A 12,652-nucleotide genomic window follows, 5' to 3' on the forward strand; every position below is an offset into this window, starting at 1 on the left:
AGAAGAGCTTCAAACTGTGACCTCAGGCCAGGTCACGATTCTCTTCTCCCTCCTTTCCCCAGCTGTAGCTCAATCTTTCCTTCACCCCTTTCTATACTCCCAGTTACCTCCTCTCTCAAACCCCTTTCTCCCTCTAAAATCAGTCAAACATGCAATCAACCCCTTTAAAGTATAATCATGAAAATAGCTTAGAATCTTATCCTTTGCCAGAAATATGTGCATGATACAGGAACTGAAGGCTTGGACAAAAGAACAATACTCCTTGGTGAAATTCCAAGCATCAGCCCAGTCAATAAAGGAAATATGTGTTTGATATGCTTCAATTTTCATTTGTTTGTTTTTGGCAATGAGGACTTCCTATGGTGACCATAAAGCCATCACATAGGAAGGAAGGACTAACATTTATTGAAAGGTATTGTGCTGGATGCTTTTTCCCCACATTGTCACACATACCCTTCGCCTTCAGCACTTCAGCTATACCAACCACCTTGCTGCTTCTCCAATGTGCCAAGCACATTCACCCTCAGGCCTTTTAATCTGACAGTCCCTCTGCCTGAAGCACTTTGCCCAAATAACTGCATGTCTCACTTTCTTATGACCTTCAGGTCTCAGGTCAAGTATCCTTAATTAGAGACACCTTTCCTAACCACCTGCTGGTATTCCTACTCCTGGTATTCTCATCTCCCCTTACTGCTTTATTAGTTCTCCATATCACTGATCACTATATGACATATTTACTTATTAATTTACTGTCCAGCCCCCCACGCAAATGTAAGTTCTATAAGGGCAAGGATTCTGTCTTTGTTCTCATCACTTAGAAAAAACACTGGGGGCACCTGGGTGGCACAGCGGTTAAGCATCTGCCTTCGGCTCAGGGCGTGATCCTGGCGTTATGGGATCGAGCCCCACATCAGGCTCTTCCGCTATGAGCCTGCTTCTTCCTCTCCCACTCCCCCTGCTTGTGTTCCCTCTCTCGCTGGCTGTCTCTATCTCTGTCGAATAAATAAATAAAATCTTTAAAAAAAAAAAAAGAAAGAAAAAACACTGGCAAGTAGTAAGTGCTCAATAAAAGTTGCTGAATGGATTAAATTCATACAGAATTATGTAAATGCCATTCTCATTCTCAAAAAATAATGATGTTCAGAAAAATTTAATAAATTGCTCAAGCTCAGGCACCCAAACCTGAATCTATACAACAAAGACCAAGCTTGTTCAACCCAACCACCCTAGGCAGGTTAATCATAGAGAGTATTACAATTGACTTCCTCAGTTCCTCAGTGACCTTCCAACTTCTTCCTGGTTGGTAACATTTTTATTGCTTAAGGTAACACTTGTTGCTGTAACTGATAAACCTTCATATCTAAGGGGAGTAACACAATAAAAGAATCTGATACAGGTGTTCTTGGTAGGAATGTTCTCCTCCAAATGGCGAATTAAGGACCCAGGCTCTTTCTAACTTGTAGATCCACCCTCTTTGACACATGGTTCACAAGGTTGCCCTGGGAATCACTTCTGCTTCAGCCCACCTAAAAGGTAAGAGCATGAGGATCACATGAGGGGGGGGGGCGGGGGGTGAGGAGATGTAGGTATGGCTGTGAGCCCAGGAAGAGGAAAAAATAGGTATGGTGATCAATTGCCAGCCCTAAGAAGACCCAAATGCCATCTTCTATTAGAAACTCAGGTTAAAACCTCTAAAGAGTGCCCCAGCTGCTGAGTGGGTGTGGTACCACCTAGACCTAGAATTCAGGTAGTCTTGGGTTCAAGTGCTAGGCCTACCACAGACTACTTGCTTGACCTTAGTCAATAACATACCAAAGTCTCAATTTCCTCAACTAAAAAATGAGGACAATAACAGCACCTTTTTCATCAGGTTGTAGAGAGGAAAAGCTGAGATAATGCTGGTTGGGTATGCAGCACAGTCCTGACACATGGCTATTACCAGGGGGAAGATGTTCAGAAGAGGGGTCCCCAGCCTCTTATCCTGGAATTCTTACTTGCAGGCTAGCTGGTAGTCCAGAGAGCCACTCTGGGTCTCAAAGCTTAGGCTAGAAAAGCTTTGTCCCCACTTGACAAGTGACCTGTCAATCCTCTTTGCTGCATCCTATTGATAGTTTCTGACAAATCTTACAGTATCGGTTTGCATAAGTAAGTTTGAAATGTCCTTTCCATTAACAAAGGAGCTCTGCTATTAACTAATTACACTTTGGCTTTTCCTGCATTAGTCGCAGTGCCAGGGAGAAGAGGCCGAGTGCGAGGTGGCCTTTGGCATGGAGAGAAGGCTTGTATGGATTGGGATGAGCAGGAGCTGGGGTGGGTGTTGGGGGCTGCTGTTTTCTTTCCTTTCCTTCCTATAAATCCAGTCAATGGGAGGGAGGCCTACTGAAAAGAGGACCCATGGAGGAGGTGCGGCTTCCAATTTCCCTTAGGAGTATTTTCAAAGGATTTGGGGAACCTCCAATTTTCAGAAAAATACTAATATTCAAAAAAAAATTAAGTAAACTGCTCAAGGTCACCCAGTGAATGCATGGTTTGATTATGGTGGTGTCCTAATAGGAAGAGCTCTAGTCTCAGAAACTAGAGCTCTTATGCTGGTTCCAACCCCATGTCCAACTTCTGCAGGGTCAGCTCCAGCTTAGACTGGGATGCAGTGGTCTGCCCACTACCATCTTCTGCTATGCCTTCCTCCATGTTGGTGAAGAAAAAAAAAAAAAAAAGCCTTGGTTTTGGAGTGGGTTAGCTGTGAGTTCAAATCCCTGCTTTGCCACTTAGGCAAGTTTATAATGTCTCTGAGTCTCAGCTTCCTTACATGTAAAGTGAGAAAATCTATGTCAAGAGCCACCACTGTGAAACAGGGTGACTCAAAGTAGATACCAAGTAAATGTTAGTAGGTAGGAGTTTCCAACCCCACCCCTATCCTGAGATCCTCCCATTCCCATAGGCCTTGATGTCACCAACCTGAAAATGTTCCTAAAATGTCACTCCTCTCTGAGGTATTCTCACTTTAATGTGACAACTGTGTACCTCAGGGGTGGGGGAGTTTGCCACACCTTGAATAGTGAGATGCAGATATCTCTGTGACACTGATGGAGAGCCCAACAGAAACAAATTTAATAGGGTCTGAGAACTTCTTGGAGAGACAACTCCTCCTGAGAGATGGGGTCAGAAATTATAAACTTCACCCAAGAGAAAGCCTTCCACAAAGAAAGGGAGTAAAGATTTTGAGTTGGAATCAATCAAACCTATCCCTATCCCAACTACAATGGATAGGTGTTTAGGTCCTGGACACAGAAAGTAAACAAAAACAGAAAAAACTAAGCACCACTTCCAATTAGAATGCAGAAAATCACAAGAGACTGTTACTTCCATGCTAACCATGAAAAAAAAAAAAAAAGCCAGATAAGCTACAACATCACAAAAATCAGAGAGCTAAGATGCAAGGAAATGAAAATGAACTAAATTTTAAAAAGTGATGGTTCCTTCCTGGCAAGAAGAGAACTACGATGCTTTCCTCACTAGTGAAGAAGTAGAGAAAGAGGAATATGCCATGATGGGGATTGGTAGAAATCTACCAAACTTTCAACAAACATAGCAGTGAGTTGGTTGGCATGACAGATTAAGATCTGAGCAAAACTGTGAATCTGTATCTACCCACCAATATGCCCCCGTGTTCTCATGTAGGCACAGAAGTAATATGATGAGCACTGGGAGGACAAGAGGGCTGACACAGATCTCCCTGAGGTGCCCACAGCTTTCCCCAAGTACAAGGCTCAGGGTAGGACGAGAGATCTGAGATAAATCACTTTGAGGTGCTCTGGGCTTCCACCAAGTACACTGCAGCCATCCTCCAGAAGACGTAGACACAACATCTGGGGAGAGAGGGAACTCTCAAGATGCAGAAAGCTGGGGGCAAAATTGGAAAGCGAAGAATACTCTCCAGTGATGGAGGTAGAAGCTAGCAGCCAGATTCTAAGACATAAAGAATTTTCTGAAATCTCAACAGTATTCAGATCCTAAATCTTGCTAAAGGGCATATTAATTTTTTCTCAAACCATTTTAAGCCAGTGGCAGAATGAATCTAACTTAAGTTGCAATCAAGCCCAGACTTAGCTGAACCACAAATGAGATTGACTCAATTCTCCCACAAATGCCCTCAGGGGAAAAAAAAAAAGATGATCCCCTTTTCTGGAGGTGAATATTATTTATTCTACTGTTATTCTACACAAAATGTCTCCAAACATCAAGATATATGAAAGGTATAAAGACGCAAGAAAATCTTACCCATGGTCAAAAGAGGAAATAGTCAATTGAGTAAGACCCAGAATGACCCAGGTAGTGACTTTAAAATAACAATGACAAATATTTTTAAGAATCTAGGGGGAAAAACATACGCATGAACAAATTAGGAATTTCGGAAAACAGAAGATACTATAAAAAAGACCCAAATGGAAACAATAAAAATGAAAAAAAAATTATCAAAATGAAAAATTTACTTAATAAATTTAACATCAATTTTGATATAGCAGGGAAACAGATCAATAACTTGAAAACAAAAGAGAAATTATCCAAAAAAAAAAAGAGTAAAATAAGGGGTAAAAAAACAGAACTGAGGTATAATATCAAATGATCTAGAAAACATGTAACTGAAGTTCCAAAAGAAAAAAAGAAAGATAAAAGGGCAAATATGTTTTTCTTTCTTTCCTTTCTTTCTTTCCTTTCTTTCTTTTTCTTTTAAGAAATAATAGTCAAGTACTTTCCAAAATCAACGTGTAGATCCAAGAAACTCAGTGAACCCAAGCAGGACAAATACAAAGAAAACCACACCTTAAAATGTCACAGTTAAACTGCTGAGACTCAAAGATAAAAAGAAAATTCACAAAAGTAGCCAGAAGAAAAAAGATATATTATTTACGGGAAACAACAATAAGAATGAGGCGAGAACACTGAAACAACTTTACAGCACTGAAAGGGGGGAAAAGCTATCAACTTAATGCTCCATGTCCTGTAAAGATAGAGGCAATATACAGATATTTTCAGATAGATAAAAACAGAGAGAATTTGTCTCCAGCAAACCAGTATCACAAGAAAGGCCCCCCAAAAGTTACGTGTGTGTGTATGTATAAAATATATATTTTTATTCTCTCTCTCTCCATATTATATATAACATATATTGTGATGTATGTTATATATTAAGTTCTGTAAAAATTGTTGACTTTTAAAAATAATAATAATACATCATGAGATTTATAATATAAATAGAAATAAATATATAAAAACAAGAGGATGAAGGGCAAGAGTCAGGTACATGAAATTGTTGCTATAAGGCTTTTAACATTGTTCATTAAATAGTATGAACATATTTGAAGGTAGATTTTGACCATTTAAAGACACAAAGTTTAATTTCTAAAGAGCAAGTGCTATAAAATAACAAAAAACCATAGCTAAAAAGCAATAGAGAAGACAAAATAGAATACCAAAAAATACTTGTTTCATCCAAAAGAATACTGGAGAAAAAAGGAAGTAAAGAGCAAAAAACAGTTGGTTAAAAGCCAAGATAGTAGACTTAAACCCAATCATACATTAATTATATTAAATGTAAGCAGATTAAATACACCCAGGGTAAGGCAAAAATTGTCAGACTCAATAAAAAAGTAAGACTTACCTACATGTTATTTAAAAATAACATATGTTAAATATAAATTCACAGAAAGATTAAAAGGAAAAGAGTATATAGAACTACCTTCTGATCCAGCAATTACACTACTACATATTTACCCAAAGGATATAAAAATACAGATTCAAAGGGGTACATGCACCCCAGTGCTTATAGCAGCATTATCAACAATAGCCAAATATGGCAAGAGCCCAAATGTCCATCAACTGATGAATGGATAAAGAAGATGTGCTGTATATATATATACAATGGAATATTAGTCAGCTATTGAAAAGAATGAAATCTTGCCATTTGCAATGATGTGGATGGAGCTAGAGCATATGACGCCAAGTGAAATAAGTCTGTCAGAGAAAGACATATACCATACGATCTCATTCATATGTTGAATTTAAAAAAGAAAACAGATGAACATATGGGAAGGGGGAAAGAAAAAAAGGAGAGAAGAAAACAAGCCATAAGAGATTCTTAACGATAAAGAACAAACAGGGTTGATGGAGGCAGTTGGGTGGGGGATGGGCTAGATGGGTGATGGGTATCAAAGAGGGCACTTGTGATGAGCACAGGGTGTTGTATGTAAGTGATGAATCATTGAATCCTACTCCAGAAACTGGAGTCGAATTTCTATTGCACTGCAAGTTAACTAACTAAAATTTAAACTTAAAAAATTTTTAAAATAATAAATAATAAATTTTTAAAAATAATAAAAAAGGAAAAGAGTAGAAAAAGATATTCTATATAAACATTAAGTATAAGAAAGCTAGTGTGCTATATTAAAATCAGACAAAGTGGGCTTCAAAACAAAACATATCACCAGAGATGATGAGAGCATTCCATAATTATAAAAGGGTCCATTCATTAGAAACACCTAACAATCAATCCTAAATGTGTAGAGACTCACAACAGCATTTCAAAATTCAAAAAGCAGACTTTGACAAAACTAAAGAGAAATCCACATTCATGGCTGTAGATTTTAACACCTTTCTCTCAGTAATTGATATAATAGACAAAAGAAAAAAAAATCAGTAAGAATATAAGAATGGAATACTACTTTCAAACAGTTTGACATAATTGACATTTATAAAATGCTATTTTCAGCCAGAGAGAGGTAAGATGGTGGAGGAATAGGGCAACCTTAAGCTTGCCTTCTCCCTCGAACATAGCTAGATAAATATCAAATCATTCTGAGTACCCAAGAAATTGATCTGAAGTCGTAGAGAAAAGAGCTTCACATCTACAAACCAGAAAAATGACCCACGGAAGGTAGGAACTACAGAGAGTTTGTGGGAGAAAAGAGCCATGGGCCCTGCTCAGGGGAGAGAGCCCTGACCACGTGGGGAGTAGCTAAGGAAAAGGAGAGAGAGGGGCACCTGGGTAGCGCAGTCATTAGGCGTCTGCCTTCGGCTCAGGGCATGATCCCGGCGTTCCTGGATCGAGTCCCACATCGGGCTCCTCCGCTGGGAGCCTGCTTCTTCCTCTCCCACTCCCCCTGCTTGTGTTCCCTCTCTTGCTGGCTGTCTATCTCTGTCAAATAAATAAATAAAAAATCTTAAAAAAATAAAATAAAATAAAAAGGAGAGAGAAAAGGGGGGGGAGGGAAGAGTGAAAATACAGTCGGGGGGACTGTACAAGAAAACCATTCCCCAAAACCATGGATGGGAAAAAAGGAGAGGATTACAATACTACTAGTTTTCTATAAACAGTAAAGCACAGATTGTGAAGTTTCAGAGGTCTGCAACATTGCCATGTTCACGCCTGGGAAGTTGAGTGGTGCTCTTGTGGGAGAGCAGAGATGAGCCCCAGCAAGACGGTAGCCTGGGAATCCCCAGGGTCACATGGGGAGAAGCGGTTCTCCTGCTTAGAGTGCATTTGGTAGAGGCCATACAGCCTCTCCCTGGGCAGAAGACCCTGTGGGCGCCATGGAGCTATCCCACTCACCAATATAGGAGCAAAGATGATGCACAGCTGCAAACCCTGGCACCAGCTGTGTGTTGTGATTTACCATAAACTCTGAACCACTGTGCAGTCACATGACTGTCTTCCATGACAAGCCAGCACCAGCCACAAAGCAGGGAGACCCTCCCCCAGAAGATGAGTGGGGGTCCACAGTGCAGGGTCTCTGAAGTGTGGGGCCTTCCAACACAGCCATGTCTGAGATAAAACACAGGAGTGCTGTGCCATTTGGCAGGCAGACAGCTCAGACACAGACAGGGTGAAGGTGGGGATATGAGAGAAACCAAGAACAAAGGCAGGGTCACTGCATCTGTGAGGCTTTACTCAAGAGGGGTGACATGAATTTCCTGCTCCACAGAGGAGAGAATGGGAGGAAGCCATTTTCTCCCTGGCCCACCGATTTGATCCACCTCAGTGAGCTGAACAGCATCACCAAGTGGAGAACAGAGATACTACACCAAGCCCCACCCCACTGCATGGGGCAGGCACATCTCCACTAGAGCTTTAGAATCAGAGTAGCAGGCCCTTCTCCCAGAAGATCAGCACAAACCCCTCGCACACACCAAGTATACGGATCACAAAGTGCTGCAAAGCTTCAGCTCTAGGGAAAACAGCATCTAGTGTCCTTTGGGGGTTCTTTGCTTGTTTATTTCTTTTTGTTTTTTGTTTTTATCTTTGTTTTTATTTGTTTTTGGATACAGAAAGAGCAATTTTTATTTTTTAATTTTATATGTTTTTTTAATTTTTAATTTTTTTCTTTTCATTTTTCTTTCCTTTTTTCTATCAACTTTCTCATAATGAGTAGACTAAAATGCACCTATAATCTAACTTCCTTATGTATTTTATTTAAATTTTTTCAATTTTTAATTTTTATTTTATTTTGCTTTATTTCTCCCCAAAGCAACAAGTCGGAAGAATTCACCCCAAAAGAAAGAACAGGAAGACATGATTATCAGAGACTTAATCAATGCAATATAAGTAAGATGTCTGAACTAGCACTTAAAACAATAATTATAAGGATACTAGCTGGGCTTGAAAAAAGCATAGAAGACACTAGAGAATCCCTTACTGCAGAGATAAAAGAACTAAAGTCTAGTCAGGCCAAAACTTAAAATACTATAACTGAGATGCAGACCTGAAGAGATCCCATAAAAACAAGGATGGATGAAGCAGAGGAACAAATCAGTGATATAGACAATAAAACCATGAAAAATAATGAAGTTGAAAAGAAGAAGGAAACAAATGTAATGGATCATGAAGGTAGACTTAGAGAACTCAGAGATTTATTAAAATGGAATAACATTCATGTCATAGGAGTCCCAGAGCATGAAGAGAGAGAAAAAGGGGCAGAAGGTTTATTCGAGCAAATTATAGCTGAAAGCTTCCTAAACTGGGGAAGGATATGGGTATCAAAATCCAAGAAGCACAGAGAACTTCCATTAAATTCAACAAAAACTGACCATCACCAAGGCATATCATAGTCAAATTCACAAAATACAGAAATAAGAAAAGAATCCTGAAAGCAGCAAGGCAGGAAAAGTACTTAACCTACAAGGGAAGATAGATAAGGTTTGCAGCAGATTTGTCGACAGAAACTTGACAGGCCAGAAGCTAGTGGCAGGATATATTCAATGTGCTGAATGAGAAAAATATGCAGCCAAGAATACTTTATCCAGTAAGGCTGTCATTCAGAATAGGAGAGATAAAGACTTTCCCAGACAAACTAAAACTAAAGGAGTTCATGACCATCAAACCAGCCCTGCAAAAAATATTAAGAGGAAATCTGAGTGGGGGAAAAAGACCAAAAGCAACAAAGACTAGAAAACAACAGAGAACATCACCAGAAACACCAACTCCACAGGTAACACAATGCTATATTCATATCTTTAAATAATCACTCTGACTGTAAATGGATTAAATGCCCCCAGAAAAGACATGGGGTATCAGAGGGACGACTGGGTGACTCAGTGAGGTAAGCATCCAACACTTGATTTCAACTCAGGTCATAATATCAGGGTCATGGGATCAAGGCCTGAGTCGGCTCCACACTCAGCAGGGAGTCTGCTTAAGATTCTCTCTCTCCATCTCCCTGTGCCCCTCCCCCCACTCACACTCCTTCTCCGAAATAAACTAACAAGTCTTAAAAAAAAAAAAGACATAGGGTATCAGAATGGATTAAAAAAAACCAAGATCCATCTATATGCTGCCTATAAGAGACTCATTTTAGACCTACAGATACCTGCAGGTTGAAAGTGAGGGCATGGAGAACCATCTGTCATGTTAATGGATGTCAAAAGAAAGCAAGAGTAGACAAACTTATTATCAGACAAACTAGATTTTAAAAGAAAGAAAGTAATAAGAGGTGAAGAAGGGGAGTATATCATAATTAAGGGGTCTGTCCATCAAGAAGATCTAAAAATTGTAAATATTTATGCCCCCAACTTGGGAACACCCAAATATATAAATCAATTAACAATAAATATAAAGAAACTCATTGGTAATAATACAATAACAGTAGGGGGCTTTAACACCCCACTCAGAGCAACGAACAGATCATCTAAGCAGAAGTTCAACAAGAAAACAATGGCTTTAAATGACACACGGACCAGATGGACTTAACAGATATATTCAAAACATTTCATCCTAAAGCAACAGAATACACTTCTTTTCAAGTGCACATGGAACATTCTCCAGAATAGATCACATACTGGATCACACAAATCAACCCTCAACAAGTACAAAAAGACTGAGATCATACCATGCATATTTTCAGACCGCAATGCTATGAAACTTGAAGTCAACCACAAGAAAAAATTTGGAAAGACCTCAAATACATGGAGGTTAAAGAACATCCTATTAAAGAATGATTGGGTTAACCAGGAAATTAAAGAGGCAATTTTTAAAAATATATGGAAGCAAATGAAAATAACAAAGGCAGTCCTGACAGGGAAGTATATTGCCATACAGGCCTACCTCAAGAAGCATGAAAAGTCTCAAATATACAACCTAATCTTATATCTAAAGGAGCTAGAAAAGGAAGAGCAAATAAAATCTAAAGCCAGCAGAAGAAGGGAAATAATAAAGATTAGAGCAGAAATAAATATAGAAAAAACAACAACGACGACAATAGATAAAAAAAATTAAGAGCTGTTTCTTCAAAAGAATTAATAAAATTGATAAACCCCTAGCCAGACTTATCAATAAGAAAAGAAAGTACCCAAATAGATAAAACCATGAGTGAAAGAGGAGAGATCACAACCAACAACACCAAATATAAAATGCTATGCCCCAAAGTTGCAAATACCCATTAATTTCAAGTGTATCTAAAACATTCACCAAGAGAGGCTATATGTTGGGCCATAAAACAAATCTGAAAAAATTATCAAGGCTCAAAATCATATCAAAGTATCAAAATATACTCTCTGATCACAATGGAATTAAATTAGATACGAATTATAAAATCTTGAAATGTCTTAAATTTCAAATACTCATTTCTAAATAACCTGTAAGTCAAAGAAGAAATCATAAGAGAAATTAGAAAAAAATCTCAGGGCACCTGGGTGGCTCAGTCCTGGGATCGAGACCTGAATCAGGCTCCCTGCTCAGTGGAGAACCTGCTTCTCTCTCTCCTTCTGCTGCTCCCCCTGCTTGTGTGCTCATGCTCTCTCTCTGTCAAATAAATAAATAAAATCTTTTACAAAAAGAAATTAGGAAATATCTCTAACTGAATAATAAAGAAAATATAACACAGGAAAATTTGTGAGATGCAGATAAAGCTGAGCTTAGAGGAAAATTTAGAGCTATAAGTGCCTATGTTAGGACAGAGTTAATCAAAGACCTAAATTTTCACCCTAAGAATCAAGAAAAAGGGAGGAAATTAAAACCAACGTTAAGTATAAGAAAGTAAAATAAAATTAATAGCAGAAATAAATTAAATATAATAGATAAAGAAATCAAAAAATTAAAAGTTGGTGGGGCGCCTGGGTGGCACAGCGGTTAAGCATCTGCCTTCAGCTCAGGGCGTGATCCCGGCGTTATGGGATCGAGCCCCACATCAGGCTCCTCCGGTATGAGCCTGCTTCTTCCTCTCCCACTCCCCCTGCTTGTGTTCCCTCTCTCACTGGCTGTCTCTATCTCTGTCAAATAAATAAATAAAATCTTTAAAAAAAAATTAAAAGTTGAATATTTGAAAAAATTAATAAAACACATAAATCCTTAGCAAAACAGATAAAAAGAAAAACACAAATTACCAAGGAGCAAAAGAGGAGACATCACTGAAAATTCTATAAACATTGAAAGAATAATAAGGGGATGTTATGTACAAATGAACGCTAAAATATCAACAATTTCTAAAACATCAAAAAATTCCTTGAAAAATAACACTTACTAGAATTCAGATAAGGAGTAAACAAAAATAGAAATGGCACTATGTCTATTAAAGAAATTAAACTCATAATAAAATACCTACCAATGAAAAAACCACCAGGCACAGATGGCTTCACCAATTAATTATGTAAATATTTAAAGAAGAACTAATACCCACCTTACATAAGCTCTTTCAGAAATTAAAGAGAATATTTCCCCACTCATTACATGAGGTTCATATAATAGTGATATCAAAACCTGACAAAAACATTATAAGAAAAACAAACATCCTTCATGAAACATAAATGAAAAATTCTTAACCACATATTAGCAAAACCAATTTACATATATAAATAGATAGATGGTTATATAGAGAGAGAGATTATTTCCAGGAAGTTGATCTAGGAACGCAAGATTGGTTTAACATCTGAAAATTGTTCAATGGAATTAAAGGAGAAAAGAAATTACATAATCATCTCATGAGATACAGAAAGAGCAATTAACACAATTCAATACCCATTCATCTAAAAAAAAAACCCAAAAAACATAAAACCTCTCAGCAAACTAGGAAGATAGGAAGAGAGCAGAACTTCCTTAATTTGATAAAAAGAGTCTATAAGAAACCTACTGGTGATATCATACTTATATCCATTCTCACCACTTCTA

General features: G+C 38.2%; 1 protein-coding gene across 1 annotated transcript in view; it reads right to left on the minus strand.

The window, feature by feature from the left end:
- Positions 1 to 12,652, minus strand: part of LOC117801975 — a 222,874-nt gene that overhangs the window by 160,106 nt on the left and 50,116 nt on the right. The gene's annotated exons all lie outside the window — the stretch shown is intronic.

This window comes from Ailuropoda melanoleuca, chromosome 4, assembly GCF_002007445.2.
Source record: "Ailuropoda melanoleuca isolate Jingjing chromosome 4, ASM200744v2, whole genome shotgun sequence".
Classification (NCBI taxonomy): domain Eukaryota; kingdom Metazoa; phylum Chordata; class Mammalia; order Carnivora; family Ursidae; genus Ailuropoda; species Ailuropoda melanoleuca.